The sequence below is a fragment of the Triturus cristatus genome, chromosome 3_2 (genome assembly GCF_964204655.1).
Source record: "Triturus cristatus chromosome 3_2, aTriCri1.1, whole genome shotgun sequence".
Taxonomy (NCBI): Eukaryota; Metazoa; Chordata; class Amphibia; order Caudata; family Salamandridae; genus Triturus; species Triturus cristatus.
In genome coordinates, this window is record NC_140584.1 from 574,210,741 (window position 1) to 574,227,449 (window position 16,709).

A 16,709-nucleotide genomic window follows, 5' to 3' on the forward strand; every position below is an offset into this window, starting at 1 on the left:
ATGATAGATGTTTGAACACATTATACCATTACATCCGCTGGACCCTTCTGGTTGTGGGGATATATAGGACTTGTAGGTTCACCAAGAACCTTAGGAACCCAGAGCCAATAACTGAGCAGTGTCTTACAGTGGTTTTTCATTCTGTATCGGGTATATAGCAATTAGTTTGGTAAAATATAAAGAGTGACAAATAGGTATCAAAGACACCTATGTATTTCCGAAATGGGAACAAAATATAGAGTTTAGAAACAGTAGCTATTTGCACATCTCCAAAATTGTGAGCTATTTTTTACACATTGTCTTACATCAGGAAGGCATTAATGCATAGAAAGTCAATAGGTAATAACAGTTGCTCTACAATTCTGAGTTCCCCCTAAGTCTCCCGATAAAAATGGTACCTCACTTGTGTGGTTAGGGCTAGTGCTCGTGACAGGAAACTGCCCAAAACGCAACGTGGACACACCACATTTTTACAGTGAAAACTCTCCCTTTTTTTTGCACAGTGCCTAGCTGTGGATTTTGAACCCTGGCTCAGCCGGCACCTAGGGAAACCTAGCAAACCTATACATTTTTGAAAATTAGGAACTCAGATGAATCTAGGATGGGGTGACTTGAGTGGCTCTCACTGGGTTCTGTTACCCAGAATCCTTTGTAAACCTCAAAGTTTGTAAAACAAAAACACAATCTCTTCACGTTTCTGTGATGGAAATTTCTGGAATCTGCGTGGGTCCACTAAATGCCACCCACCCCGCATTCCCCAAAGTCTTCCGATAAAAATGGTACTTGTCTTGTGTGGATAGGCCTAGTGCCCGCGACAGGAAACGGCATAAAACGCAACATGGACACACCACATTTTTACAGTGAAAATGGACAATTTCTTAGCAAAGTGCCTAGCTGTAGATTTTGAACCCTAGCTCTGCCGGCACCTAGGGAAACCTAGCACACCTATACATTTTTGGAAACTAGATGGGGTGACTTGTGTTAATCTCACCACTTCATTTTCCCAGAATCCCCTGCAAACCTCAAACTTTGTAAAAAGAAAAACCACATTTTCCTCACATTCCTGTGATGGAAAGTTCTAGAATCTGTGTGGATCCCCAAAAATCCACCCTCCCCGCATTCCCTCAGGTCTTCCAATAAAAATGGTACCTCACTCGTGTGGGTGGCCCAAGTACCCGCGACAGGCAAGGGCAAAGAAAATATTGAGGCGGCATAAAAATTACCTATTACAAAACGACCTGGTTTTGCAAGGGTGTCACCTGGGTTTTTGGCCCCTGGCTCGGCGGTCATCTAGGAAAATCTACCAAACCCACACATTGTTGAAAACTAGACACCTAGGAAGTGCAGGGAGGTATGGCTTGGATGGACCCCCAACGTTTTCCTACCCAGAATCCCCTGCAAACCTCACATTTTGCTGGAAAAACTTATTTTCCACATATCTTTGTGTGTTAGCACCATGCGGTGTTCCCCTCAGTCTCCCGAGTAAAATGATATCTCACTTGTATCGGTGTCCAATACACTTTCATTGTCACATGAGGTGTACAAATGAACATGTTATGTTTACCACATTTGATATTGTTGAAGAGCTACTCACTCTATGACTGTCATATAACAACAACTTTAACTGTGATTAAAACAATACCAATCTACACATGTAGCAATCTATGTATATGATACAATGATAGTGGTGTAAAAAATACCACCAATTCAAATCATGTGTCAAAAAACCTTGGCTGTAATTGAAACAATACCACTCTGTACATACATAAAAAACATATATATAGAACACTGGTAGTGATTTGAGGAATACCACCAACGCGTTTCGGCAAATGCCTTCTTCAGGATTTTCTTTACCAGTGAGTGCTAAAAAATAAATCAAAAGAAAAAGAAAAATCGATATAAATATATAGAAGAAAGGACAGTTGTCTGGAGATTTATTGCACTAATATGATATATTTTATGTATACATCTAATAACTGATATTTCTGAAGTACGGTCTGAGAACAATGACCCCGAACAACCCTGTGAAATACTTCCAAAGATTTAATATGTTATCTCACACAGAGGCAATTTATTTTATGTTATTAGTAATTCAATCCAGGATCTTTTATCGAAACTCTTATTATGGGAACAAGGTAATCAAAATTAAGTAGAAATTATGTAACTTATTTAGGTATGACCCTATCTTTTAGTTTTTGGGGTTTCAAATGTGTGTCAGCCCGGTCTTCCCAAAACTTTCCCGCACAGAAATTTGAGAACATTTTGCTTTTTTCTGCTAAATTTGAGATTTGCAGGGGATTCTGGGTAGGAAAACCTTTGTAGGTCCCTGGATTCCCCAGGGTGTCTATTTTTCAGAAATGTGTGGGCTTGGTAGGTTTCCCTAGATGGCCGCCGAGCCCGGGCCAAAAACCGAAGTGACTCCCCTTGCAAAACCAGGTCATTTTGTGATAGGTAATTTTGAGATCTCCTCAATACGTTTTGGGCTCTTGCCTGTCTCGGGTACTTGGCCCACCCACACGAGTGAGACACCATTTTTATCGGAAGACCAGGCGAAATTCTGGGTGGTAGGAAATTTGTGTCAGCCCTGAGATTCCACAACTTTCCCACTCAGAAATTTGAGGAAAATTCGATTTTTTTTCATTTTTTATTTATTTATTTTAGCTAATTTGAGGTTTGTAGGGGATTCTGGGTAGGAAAACGTTGGTGGGTCCACGCAAGCCATACATTCCTGGACACCCCAGGGTGTCTAGTTTTCAGAAATGTGTGGGTTTGATAGGTTTCCTTAGATGGCCGATGAAGCCATGACCAAAAACGCACTACCAGCCAAGAGTCAGTACACGCACACAACCATCCACCCACACCACCAGCCAGGCGCCATCCATGCACACCGCCAGCCAAGCGCCCCTACGTATAAATAAAACAACAACATCCCTGGCTCCTAGTGGGCTTTCTGCCCCCCGGAGGGCAGATTAGGGAGTATTGCCCCCATCTGCCTCCCAGGGGAGGCAAAAAAGCTGTGGCAATTTTTTTTGCGGGGTGGAGGCTTGGCATGCCCCTTTAGGCATCCCCACCTCTATGTATAAAAAAAAAAATCCCTGCTGCCTAGTGGGCTTTCTGCCCCCCCTCCCCCTCCCTCCGGGAGCAGATATGGGGCTATTGCCCTTTCTGGCTCCTGGAGGGCAGAAAGATTGTGGGATTTTTTTTTTGGGGGGGGGGGCATTGGCATGCCCATTTTGGCAGACCCCACCCCTAAATTCAATGAAAAAAAATAATCCCTGGTGACTAGTGGGCTTTCTACCCCCCACTCCCGGAGGCAGATTGGGGGCTACTGGCAGAAAGACTAAGTTTGCAGGGGGTGGGTGGGGGCATTGGCATGCCCATCTTGGGCAGAAAGACTGGAATTCTGTGGGGGAGGAGGTGGGGGCATTGGTATGCCCATCTTGGGCAGCCCCCACCTCTATATTCAATGGAGGAAAACCCCTGGTGTCTAGTGGGCTTTCTGCCCCCCTGGGAGGGGGCAGAAAAACTGAATTCACCCTAATTAATATGGGGGTAGCAAAGGCCCTTGCCCAAGGTGCCGCTCCCCCCTCCCTGGTGCCTAGTGGGTGCCTATGGTTTTCCAACGATACCTCTCCTGACTTTCTAAATAGCCCCCTGAGCACATAGAAAGCGAAACTGAAATGAGCTCATTTCAGTTTCGTTTACACTGAAATTACGTCAGTGCGACGTGCGCGCTGATCGTCATTTCAGGGAAACCACACTGCAAGCCTCAGGAGCTGGGGAAGAGAGCCTGTGGGGGGGGGGGGCCTTTTGTGAGGAGGGAGCCCTATGATAAAGCATGTCACCTTCGGGTTAGTGAGGGTTCTCATCCTTAACAGCTAAATGCTACTCACGTACAAATAGTGTGTGCAACTGTCCTTTTGGGAACAGTACGTTTTTGGTAGGATACAATGCTCCTTTAGAGGCCCTATGTGTGGTTATACTCTAGTAGTGTATTGGCATTCCTTCAGGGATTAAGGCTTGGATGTTATCCACCTCCTACTTAACAGCGGTCAGCAATTGCTGCTCACGCAGAGAAACTTCAGGGAGCCCCACTGCTCCTATTCCATTAGTGCTCCCAGTGAGCTCAGACAACAACATGGGCATTCTTGGGCAAAACCTCATTTGAAAAGAGATATTCTTGGTTGGTAAAAAAGCAGCAGGGAGTGACTCAACCCAGTGACTGCAAGATTCATACGAGAAACTCTGCAGTTATGTCCTATTTAAAGAACTCTGATCTTTAGTCTATTCTATATAGTCTATGAGTTCTCTTATAAGAGACTGATGCCACCTTCTTGATCTTCTCACAGGCCTTTAACCTTATCAAAAGGTTATACTCTTCATAAAACTATATACACTACTTTAGAGAACCATGAAGAGCCTCTACTCTTACTCAAAGGCCCTAGTTACATTGGGCATCAGCAGTGCAAGAAACAAATTGATCATCAACAACTGGGGAGTCGAGCCAGGTTGATTCATGGCACCACTACTTTTTGATGTATTCATTGGTGACATAGACTTAGATACTGGTAACCCCTTAAGGCGCCCCCAAGATTGATAGCATAAAGATACCTCTGTTCTTCTACGCCTCTGAATCCATCCTCCAGGTTTGGACACAAAACACATTACAGGTTCCGCTCAATACAGTGGAATGTGACTGCGAAAGAAACCCGTTCAGGAACAACCCAGAAAAATTGCAGGTTATGGATTCATTTTGGCTTGTATGTGGAAATAAATCGAAAGTAATGAGCATCAGTTGATACGCCCTCAGTCACTTTTTCCATCTGTGACTATTAAAAGTGTTTATCTTTTCATGCTCCATGCATCTGACACTATTCTTAAATCCTTTTCCGAAGACCTCGCCTCTTCAAACCACCTCACTCCTTTGGCAACCTTTACTGTTGATTAAAGTAAATTACACTACTTCATCATTTGCTTATCTGTATTATTTTTTTTTGTTTAACTCTGTTTTATTCATTTTAAAGATTACATCCTCGTGAAAGACCACATACATTGTACAAATTTGACCATACACCGAAGCATCCATCAACGTCAAAGAGATATTACAGTTGAGTAGCGATATATCAGATATACATATTGATGGCATTGTAGACTCAGCTGCAAGCTGAACCTCGACAGACAGTACATGTTCAACAAATATAACAGCCATCATACATTATTGATGTGGTTTCATTGGCGTTTTGTGCAAGAGTCTTTGCGGCTCATTCAGTTCGGGCAAGTGCACAGATGTTATAGATAAAAACAAATAAGAAAAGCTCAAAATTAGCAATAGCAGCATAAACTGACTTCCAGATGTGTGCTCTTCACCCTGCCCCCCTCCCCTCCTCAGCGGCTCCCTCCCCATCCCCATCCCACAGCTCCCCACAGGTCATCATCACCACCCACCGCCCATATCGCAGCTCGTGTCGTTTGGTGTGCGTGCACTTACATGGCATTGCTCCCCGGTCGCTCCTCCGGGTCATTTCCCTCAATGCGCATCAGAGCCTGAAGTAGTCACTCCCATTGCGCTGCTATAGGTGTCTTCCATAGCCCCAACGTTTCCGCCCGCAGGATGGCAATTCCCTTTGCTTTGGCCCATGCTAAGAGCGAGTACCTTCCATTTCTTAGTTAGAAGCTGCTTAGCTACCACCAACCCTAGGTGAAGGAAGCAAGAGGAGACTTTTGTGGTCGGAGACCTGCGGAAGTGGTGTAATAATTAAACAGGCCATTCAAAGGCTATGTTGCGGCCCGTGCAGGTATGTAGCGCCTCGCCGACAGCCTGCCAATAGGTGTGTAGCTTGTAGCAGCTCCATAGCATGTGTACTAGTCCAACCCCCAACTCCGCGCAGCGAGGGCACATCGCATCTGTGCGATGAAAATATCTGTTTATCTTTTCGGGTGTGAGGTATGCTCTGTGGACTATAAACAGTTGTATTTGTCGGAACCTCCTGTTTCTGGGAATTCGTGTTGGGCTCTTTAGTATCTTTTCCCATTCCCTGTCCTCTAGCTGTCGCTCTAGGTCTGCTTCCCATTTGTGGCACAGTGGGTCCAGAGTTATCGCTGCGTGTGTACGAAGGGATGCCGCAAACCATCGAATCAAGTGTCTACCACATCCCATAACATGGAGGTACTGTATGGTAAGGTGCTGGCTCGGTTCCTCTTGCATATCTCCCCATCTAGAAGTTAGTGTCGTGATCAGCGAGCGGTGTCTTAGGAATTATCCCGGTGGCAGCCCCACTTCGTCTACCAGGGACTCCTATGGTATGAGCGTGCGATCTCGGTACAAGTCTCCTAGTGTCTGTATGTCTGCTTCGTGCCAATCCGTGAGTTCAAGAGATGTAAGCACCCCAGGCCCGCTGGGGGAGCCCACTAGTGGTATGGCCGGTGCATAGAGGACTAGCGCTTTAGTGAGGTATAGACAGTGACGATAGCATCTATAAGCCACCGATAGGAGGAGTGGGGTAGGTATTGGGGCTTTCGAGGCTGAGTGGAAAAGTTTGGTAATATAATCCAGAGAGAGGGGAGGGGCTAAGGTTGCAGTATCTTCACGACCTCTGTCCGCAAACCAGCGGGCTATCCACTGCAATTGTGCAGCCAGGTAGTAGTGTTCGAAACAAGGCGCAGCTAGGCCCCCTTGATCGGTGGGCAAGTATAACTTTGCTAGCGCTATCCTGTGACGTGCATTGCCCCAGAGGAAGTCCCTGAGCAGTTTAGTGAGTGTGGTGAAGAAGGCCGCCAGGACGTAAATAGGTAGATTAGCGAAGTAGTACAGGAGTCGAGGGAGTATCACCATCTTGGATAGTGCCACCCTGACAGTGACTGTCAGCGGAAGCGTTTTCCAAAAGTTCACTTGTGAATTAATGGCTGTCACTGCTCGTCCCAGATTACTGTCAGAGGTCTGTCTGTTGACGATATATCTGAATACCGAGATAGCGGAAAGTATCCGCTTTCCACTGCACCCTGGTGCCCTCTAAAATATAGCCCGAATCCTGTGCGTCTCCCCCGAATGCGTAAAGACAGGACTTGTTGGCATTCACCGAAGGCCTGAGAGAGCGGCTAAGTTGCGCAGTGTGCGCGCCAAGTGGGCCGGTATATTTCCTACATCTCTCACGAATTCTAAGGTCGTCCGCATACAGCGATACCTGATGTGTCGCATCCCGTAGAGGTATTCCATCACCCAGCGTTGCTCGCAGGGTTGCTGCCAGGGGTTCGATTGCAAGCGCGAACAGAAGAGGCGACCGAGCACCCCTGCCTGGTGCCCCTGTGTATTGGTATGGCGTCGGAGATGTATGGCCCTAGTCGCACTCGGACTGTGGGATTTTTATATAGTAGGTCAACCATCTGGAGGAAACCCCAACCTAGTTCATATCATAACAGCACTGCTGCTAGGTAGCTCCAAGCAGTCGAAAGCCTTCTCAAGGTCCAACACCAGGCATCCCGCCTTGGGCCACTTCCTCACACTGTCCGAAGCCACCCTGAAGAACCTCTGCAAGTTCAATGATGTATTACGTTTGGGCTCAAACCCATTTTGGTCTTTATGGACCTACTCGGGGGCCACCGGCGTCCACCCCTCCACCAGCACTTTAGCGAATATTTTATAGTCCACATTAGGGAGTTCCAGTGGTCTGTATGATCCTAAGTTTTCGGGGACCCTGTCTGGTTTTAGCAGAGACACCAGGTAGGCCTCGCGCATCGACAGGGGCAATGCATGTTCTTCTAGGGCGGTAGAGTATAGGGCATGCAGTCGCTGCGCCAGAGGCTCCCGGTAGGCCTTGTAGTATTCAGCAGGCAGGCCATCTGGTCCTGGTGTTTTCCCGGTCGCCATTGACCCTATCGCCTCTCCTATTTCCTCTAGAGTGAGGGGACCATTAAGGGCCTCTTGGTGTGCTTCTGAGGCTGTGGGCAGTAGAACAGGTTCTAGAAACCTCTCCAGGTCAGGGCTTGAGCAGCGTCCTTTGGTTTGGTACAACTGTGAGTAATGATCTGACATTACTTTGTGTATCTCTCGATGTGTGTATACTAGGGCCCCCTCTGGTGTGCAAATGGCCCCGATTGGAGTAGGACTACCCTCTTGCTTCAGCAGCCAGGATAGTAGGCGAACTGCTCTGTCCGCTTTGGCATGAGTGTGAGCTGTGTGGGCAGTGTAGTTGTAGCATCTTAGCTTTTCCATGAGTTCCGCGTGTTGCGTCCTAAGGCTTTGCAGCGGGCTGGATTGTCTACCTCCGCCCTCCCCCTCTCGTTCATACTGGAGTAGCTGCGATTCTAGGCGAGTGAGCGATAAAGCCAGCTGTTTGCGTATGTTCCATGTGGCACCGAGACAGTGGTCTCTGACACCGATTTTGTGGGAATCCCATTCCACCAGCGTGGTACTTGCCGTCCCCTCGTTGAGTTCAAAATACTCAAGAACCATCATCTCCAAGGATGTACAGAACTCTGGGTCTTCCAGTGCGGATGGCTGGAGACACCAAATGGGTATGGGAGGGTGATCAGGCTCCCAGGTCAATCGGAGTTTCATGGGGTTATGGTCAGTGTGTGTCCGCCCCAGATATTCCGCTGCCTCAACTAGGGGGATTAGTGACTGAGAGCCCATCACCCTATCTAGCCGTACGTGTAAATCATGTACTGCCGAGTAATAGGAGTAGATACGATCAGTAGGATGGAGGACACGCCAAAGGTCCAGTAATGCCCAATATGATAGCCAGTCTGAGAGCGCCTGTGCATTTGACACAGCTGTCGTTGTCTGGAGGGGTGGGAAGGATCTATATGTGTATACATCAAGTACTGAGTTGAAATCCCCACCTACCAGCCAGGGGAGTCCAACGTAGGGGGTCAGTATTGCGGACAGTTGTGTTAGGAACGAGGGTTGGTCTGTGTTTTGGGGCATATATTGAGCCTAGTAGTATCTGTTGGCCATTGAGTGTCCCCTTCACTAAGGTGTACCTGCCTGCAGGATCTGTCACCGTATCCGTACAATTGAACGGGGTGCCCGCTCTCGCCCAGATTAATGTGCCCCTCGCGTGCGCCGAGTATGTCGTGCTATACACTTGTCCCCTCCAGCGCTTGCACAGTCTGTCTAGTACCGGCTGAGTCATGTGTGTTTCCTGCAATAGGGCAATCACGGCCGAGTGCCTCTGGAGGTACACAAATATGGAGTAGCGACGCGCAGGCATGTACATGCCACGTATGTTCCATGTAATTATGTCAGCTCGTGCCATTTCTGATGGAGTTAAGTAACAGGGGTGCCAAGGGCGGGGCTCACCATAGGGCACGGGGGTCAGGGGCTTGTGCAGTGGCGGCTGGTGACATTTGAAAGTGGTGAGGTGTAAAACAATTGTTGTACTTCACTGCAGCGAGCAAGCGAGCCAGAACCACCTACAGGGAGTTCTCCCCACAAGAAAATTTTGAAAATAGAGTGGGCAAATGGTGCATTTTCAAGCAAACCAGAAAGTGTGAAGAACAGCTCAGTCAGTACTACTGTTTAGAGTTGTGGGAGTTAAGAAACCTTATAGAAGTTTGACACATAATGAGAATGCTCTGGGAATATGGAACTAAAATGAACAATAATTTACTGTTCCAGCAGTAGCACAACTATTCTTAATCTTATTGGATAGAACCACAAGCTAACATGTACAATACCATGATTGACAGGGTGATGAATTTACTTGGACACTGGCGATTTACTTGGACACTGGCGCTTAGGGAATGTAGCTCATCATTTTATCATACAAATGACAATAGGGTGCATAGGGTGCTGTCTCTTTCCAGCATAGGGTGCAGGAATTCACCGTGGTGGATATATTTGTGTGGGATTATGCTTACAGGGTATTTCTCGACTTCCCTGAAGGCTTGCTGTTAAGGCTCCAGAAATTACAGCATGCAGCGGCTCAGGTACTTATGCACTGGAGGGGGCAGCCACGTATCCCCAGCACTGGCGACCCTTCAAGGACTCCCTGTCAAGAGACTGGTGAAATAGTGAGTGATCTGAAACCAATCAGGCTTTATAAAGATCCCATATTTGAGTGACATGTTCAGGTGGTTACACAGATCCTTGAACTCTCAATATCGTTCCTTTGTGGAGTCTGTACTTTAAAAAACGTAAGTTGACGTGGCCAGACCGTCTCAGTGCTGCCCTTGAAGGACTGGAATAGGCTGTCTCTTGCGTAAGGGCAAAAAGATCACCTCAAGTTCTATAAAGTGCTCAAAAGCTGTCTCTTTCAAGCCACTTATTAACCTTCAGAGCACACATGGTCTGGTCTTTCTTCATTAGGCAGTTAAGCACTTCAGAGCACCAAGAACGTGCTGCACAAATGTATTAGCGAATCACTGCTGCTGTGTGCTACATTGCAGTGTAGTGCAGTGTTATCTATTTAGTGGCCTCTTGCACAGAGGTGCTGTGGAGCTATTTAAACCCAGTAAAGAGTCCGCACTGAGCTTGGTTGAGCTTTGTGCCACTACCCCTTGTCCATGCCACCCCAAGCAGACGGATGCCCAGCGCCTGCACTAGAGAGGGCAAAGAGGGAGGGTGCATTCACCAGTGCCAAGGCACCTTAACACAGCTGTACAGATGATCAGGGCATTTACAAACTGAAAACGTAAAAAAACAAATAACTTGAAGAAAAGAAAAGCAGGCGTGCGTAATCAATTTACAGCTGACTCTCCCCACTTGCTCTTCGCCCATCAGGGTCATGGCTTCTTCCCTATCAGTTCTCCCTCCCTTTCACGTTTCTTCTACTACTCCTTCGCCCACTATCGATCCATCACTCCCTCTTTCTTCTCATCTCATCATTTTCTACTCACCTGGGCGTACCTGGATACAGAGGTGACTACCCAGTGTGTCCACTACAAATGAGGGGCAACGAAGCGCACATTACTGTTTCAAATGAGTGACTAACCTAGGTCACAGGAGTTTTGGTCGGGCACCGTGCAGATAAGGCTCAAAGTTTACCCATATCCACGTACAAGTATCACTAGCCTCTGTTGGGAATCAAACTTCCCCTAGAAACATGCAAACTAAACACTGCCTGACTACAGGTTCGATACATTCTAATCTCTTACGAGGAACAGGCATGGCACATACAAATAACATTCCAGACACACATTTCGCATACATGGTATAGCAGACACATGCCAGGCTCACAACAGTGTCCCGTTTGCAGGCTCGATGCCTCTTGAGAGCCAGGGTGACCTTGGGAAGACATTGCTTTTGAAAGAGGAACGCCAGGCAGCGATAAAAGAAATCAGAGCTGGGAGGGGGTCTAACGGTGATCACCGGGCCCATTTCATAACATGTTTCACTGCACACTCATTGGTGGAGGAACTGAACAGAGGAGCACCACTTTGCAAAAACCGACCGATATAAAAACAATGAACCTTTTCTGTTCTCTTTCTACTGAGAACAGGCGGAGATTTTGCAGCGTGAAAAACATGCACGCAAAGAACAGGAAAGCCAGCGGCACTGCATGGCATGAATTCATCTCTTAATATGGGTATCGTACCCCAACTAAGTCTATCTATGTCTTCTCTTTACCTCTCCTTTCTCTATTTACTTGTTTACATTTCACTCGCTCTGTCATTCTCGGTCGCTCACTAGTTATTGTTCTCTCTCTCTCTCCCTCCCATTATCCTCTCCCCTCTCTCTTCCTAACTCCCTCTTTGATCACTTACCGTGCCCTCTCTCTTTCTGCTCTGTGAATCTCGGTTGAACCTCTCTGTACTGATTGTGTCTACATAAACCTGCCTCCATTTTATTCATGAACTGACTCCCACGTACCGGCTCTATCTGATCACATAGGGCTCTTTATCTATCTGTTTATGCAGCCACTCTTGTGTTTTACCTGGCTATTTACTTGCAAATGATTAGAGCACATTATATTCCTATACCGTTCCTAGAACATTCTATTCCGGGCCCTCTGTCTAATGCCCACTGTGAAGCCTCTACCTACCCTGTGCCCTTCTGTAATTGCTGTTTTTTAAAATAATTAACATCTACCGAGGCAACATTGAAATGCAAAGTATAACAAAGGGGGACTTGCAATACAAAAACAGCCGTTCAACATAGTATCTCAAAACAGGGATGATGGGATTCATTCCCCAGACTGGCACATATTTTGCAAGGAACTATTTTTAATAAGGAAAAGGTCCAATCGGAAAATGATAACGGGTCAGTTACGTACAGTTGAGATTCCCTTGTGTGGCGCCAGGGCGACGCATATGAATGGTAATTATGCCCCTTAGTGAATATGCCCCGAAATGGACACAAGTCCCATTGCTTCCAAGACCCTCTTGTAGGACAGGATTTCAGTCACTCAGCACTAAACCTTGGGCGCAGTTGGAAACTTCTTGCGGTTAATGATCCTTGACAGATCCCCAGTTTCTGTTTACGCAGGTTTTTATCATCCTGCGGGCTTTAGGGGCGCTTTGCAACAGAACCGGAGATCAGAGCACATTCTTTTTTTGAAATTGAAAATCAATTCATCGAGTTTTAATAAATGTAGTTACCCTCCTACTTCACTTGAATCTCTATTTCAGATATCCCAGCTTAACACCGGAAAAAAACATGTTTAAGGACTGAAACAAACAGCCCACTAGTTAATAAGATGTACTTTCAAAGAATGACTTCATTATGATAGACCAGTGTTGAAAAGAATCCTACTTATGATTCAGTTCTACAAGCGAGTTCCTGGGAAAGGTCTTGAGCTCATGAATAAAGTCTGTTACCCGTGACACGCGTTACCTGTAGGTCTGAGGGGATTGTCTTCTCTTCGGTGATAAGCGTACACTATACACACCCTCCCACAAAAGCCCCATGTTTTAAATTTTTCTTAAGATTGATGCTTTGTGTGTGTTATGCACTCTGAACTAAAGGCCTCTAGATGCGTGACACCGCAGAAGGGTTTGGGGAGTTTGAAGTGGAATGTCTGGAGCAGAGTAACTACAAGTATATGATTTTGTAGCAGAAACGCCCAAACGATCAGGTTGCAGGTGAGTAGCTTTGCTTTCTCGTTCTTCATTCTCATAAGATGCTCACAGTTTAGTATTGGGTAGTACTGCACTAAATGCTAGGTATTTGTATGTATTGTGGCCTTACGCTGTCACCTGGCCCTGTGCAGACGCACTGGGAGAGGACAGATGCATGCCTGCCAGTGTATCTTACCACTGCAAGCTCGTGCCTTACATGGAACATCCAGGACACCCCGAGCGAGAAGGGGGAGTTTTTATCGACAGAAATCCTACCTCTGATCAAAGAAATGACATGTCCGTTCGCTTGGATGTGGAGCAGGAGGTGATAGACCGAAGTTCAGAAGTTACTTGGGAAGCCCCTTGTTATCGTTCGCTTTGCTTGTGAACATGGCTCTTATAATCTTACAAACGGTATTACATATTCATTCCTTAGGTATCCTTTGCTTTTCTTTGCCAGTTATTTACTTTACTGTGTGATTTCTGCATGGTCTGTGTTTGCATTTATTTCATTTAAAGGCAGGAGACGGTGAAGGAGGGGATGTATTTGAACGTCGTGTGAACACTTGGGTTTTATTAGTTTGAGTAAATTCCAGCGACGGCCGGAATGCTCGAGGGAAGGAGGGTGGGGGGGGGGGGGCGGAATTCACAGGGGAAGAAAACAATTAAAATAAAACGTACCTGAGTGCCGGGGTACCGCACCGCCTCGGCTCCAGGCCAGTCACGCTGTTCTGGGGGTCCACGTGTTCCTGCTGCAGGAAGCAGGCAGCTTCCCTCCCCTACGCTAGGCAAACCAATCAGAACGCTGGTAGGAGCAGCTGGACAGCGCCCCAGGCGGGACATTTTCTCTGCATAGAGAAAAATGGAGAGTGGGCGGGCCTGCTCGAGGGCAGGGGGGGAGTGGCTTACCCACTGTTGTGGGTACTGACTGTTTGGTCGGCTCCAGGGCCGACCAAACAGTCAGTACCCACAACAGTGGGTAAGCCACTCCCCCCACCCCCACCCCCCTGCCCTCGAGCAGGCAGGCCCGCCCACCCACAATCGAGCACAGAGGCACTTCTGCTTTCTTGCAATGCGAGAAGGCAGAAACATAAATGGTAGTTTTTACCGTTTATGTTTCTGCCTTCTCGCACCGCGATAAAGCAGTGGGGCGACGCCCCAATGGGAGAGCCGCCACTGGGCATGTGTGAGCGTGTCGGAATGCTGCAACAAAATCAACAACAGTAAATGAACTAAAAACAACATAACATCTGGGGCAGACATTGTGCATTGCCTTTCCAAACCTCTGCAACAGTTGAGTATTACAAACTAGGTCAGTGTGATGCCTGTTGGGGTGCGCGCACTAGTGTTATTGTGTTATGGCCACCCCCTTACTTCCAGTATGTGTGGAGCACCATCTATTTAATCGCCTGAGTCATCACACAGGACCGGTAGCGTGTTGGCCCAGTTTTTGAGTCGATTGTGTGCGTGCCCTCTGATAATACGTGTGTTGTGGCTAACGGTGGGCATATTGCTATCATACCAACTCAGTGCAAGGTGCGTGCAGTATTTAACCCAGTGGGCCCATCTCCCCACATATCTGCTAGCAATATCCTAGATGTCAACAAACAGAGTTCTACTTGCGTGAGCTCCTTATGTCAGAGTCTATCTCGTCGGTCCTGCTTTATATAATGCCACCAGCAGTTTGTGGGGTTATCACTGGTAAGTTGAGCTCTTCGGATAGCCACCAATGTATGTCGTGTGTAAAAGTCCGGCCTTTCTTTAGGATGTGGGGATCCGAGAGTTGTGACTGCTGCCAGGGCGCCTTGTCTTTCCTTCCTTATTTTCTCCGGACTCGGTGCTGCAGTCCCCGGCTTTGCGTTCCTCAAGGGTCCTCGTCTTCGTCGTCGCCTGGTTCTTCCATTTGCTTATCTGTATTATTATATGATATCCGGTTTGAAAGGCCATTGGCCGAAAGTGAAATAAAATTTCAGCCAAGTTCCATATATCACACAATTTCTGCATCTCCTTTACAAGAAAATTAATTCCTTGGATGCTGTGAATGACAAGTATAGGAACTCGGGAGAGATAAATGCGGGCTTTAGGCATGTACGTTCTATACTTTCGTCAATATTCAGCCTAATAAATGACGTACGGGAATAGTTCTATTCCTTGTCTGAATGTCAAGTGGCAATTAAGCTGGCCCAGCCAAGTCAGTTGTCTGTTTCGAATAGCTTCAGGTGTTCATCTGAAAATGAACCTCTTCTTTCAGACGTCTATGATTTGATCCTTTCCTTCAGGAAGGAGAAATGCTTTAATTTCAAGCACCTCAGAGGGCAAAGCCAAAACTGGAAAAGGCTGCCTAGTTACTGGTACAGCATATTAAGATTGTAATTCAGCATATGCAAAATTTGAGAACCAGAATCTTTGCAATACCTTGATGGTTTATGGCTTGAAATAAGGGATCAGGTATTGTGACTAAAGTTGTTTATGGTAGATCGCGTGCAGTACCTACCCAGAATGCACACAGTAGAATTAGCTGAGGAGGAAGAGACGGTAAAAAGAGCATCTCGTGAGAACTGACTTATGCAAAGACATTGTAAAACAGAAGTAGCAAATAAAACAAATGATCAATTCCATGAAAGCAGCTGGAATCAGACGTTCTTACAGGAGCAAGCCGAGCTCAGAATTGTGAGAGGCAATATATGTATAAAACGTCATGCTGTCCTTCTTTGTAATAAATAGGCCAAAGAAATGTGTGATCGATGGGGATAGGTTAACCTTTCATATGAGAACAGGCTCTGCTCTAGATTACCACAGTTCTTTCAGTATTGTCATATGAATGCTGTATTAGAAAAAAGCAAGTCGGTATTACTATTAGCGCACTGTGGTGGCTTGATGGTTGTTGTCGGTCACCTATGGAGGAGGAATCATAGTACGATGGGCGGATGTATTTTTGTTCTATTTTATTTTCTTAAGCTTTTATCATTGGCACCTAGTGGGTCTCAGGAGCCATCCAAGGCTCTGGAATTTCAACCACTGAGGAGACTAAGTAAGAATGAGTCAATGGGCAGCCGATTCCAATAAACATACAATTGCTGATATCCGTACCCTCACTTGGGCCTCTGCGAAGATCAATAGTAACTCAATAATAGTTCCTTCTGAGAGTCCGCCTTCCTGCAAAAAGGTAGTCTCTCCAAGAAGCCCTAGAATCGTTGTTTGAGGTTCAAAGCCATTCCTGGAATAGAACTTACCGTTATCAGGGTGGGAAAGCTGCATGCTCTGCTGATTTCTGTCAGAGATCTGTAATCAAAAAACTAGCTCCTACCTTAGCTCGTTTTGTTCTCTTTAACTAGGTTTTTGACTGCTTTCTTCAGACCTGCTACTGTCTTGGATCGCTTATCATGTAGAAACTTCAGATTGTGTTATTTTCGTTTTGAGTATTTTCTTGTTTTTACTATTACCTATCCTTTGACAGTCCTTGAAAGTTTGCAGTTTTACAGCTATTGAATCACTTGGCATTATTTGGTTTTGTTATTTCTCTTCGTTGCGCCTCTCCTACGGCACCCCTGGGGAGCCGTAGGCTTTTGACGCATTCCCAGGTTTATGAAATCTTGTAAATCTGGGAATGTGTCAAATACCATGGGTGTTATTTGTGAACACCCATCATAACGCCCATGGCACACCACCCTATCAAAGGGTGAGGCAATCAAGCGACTTGTGCTGCGTTGCCT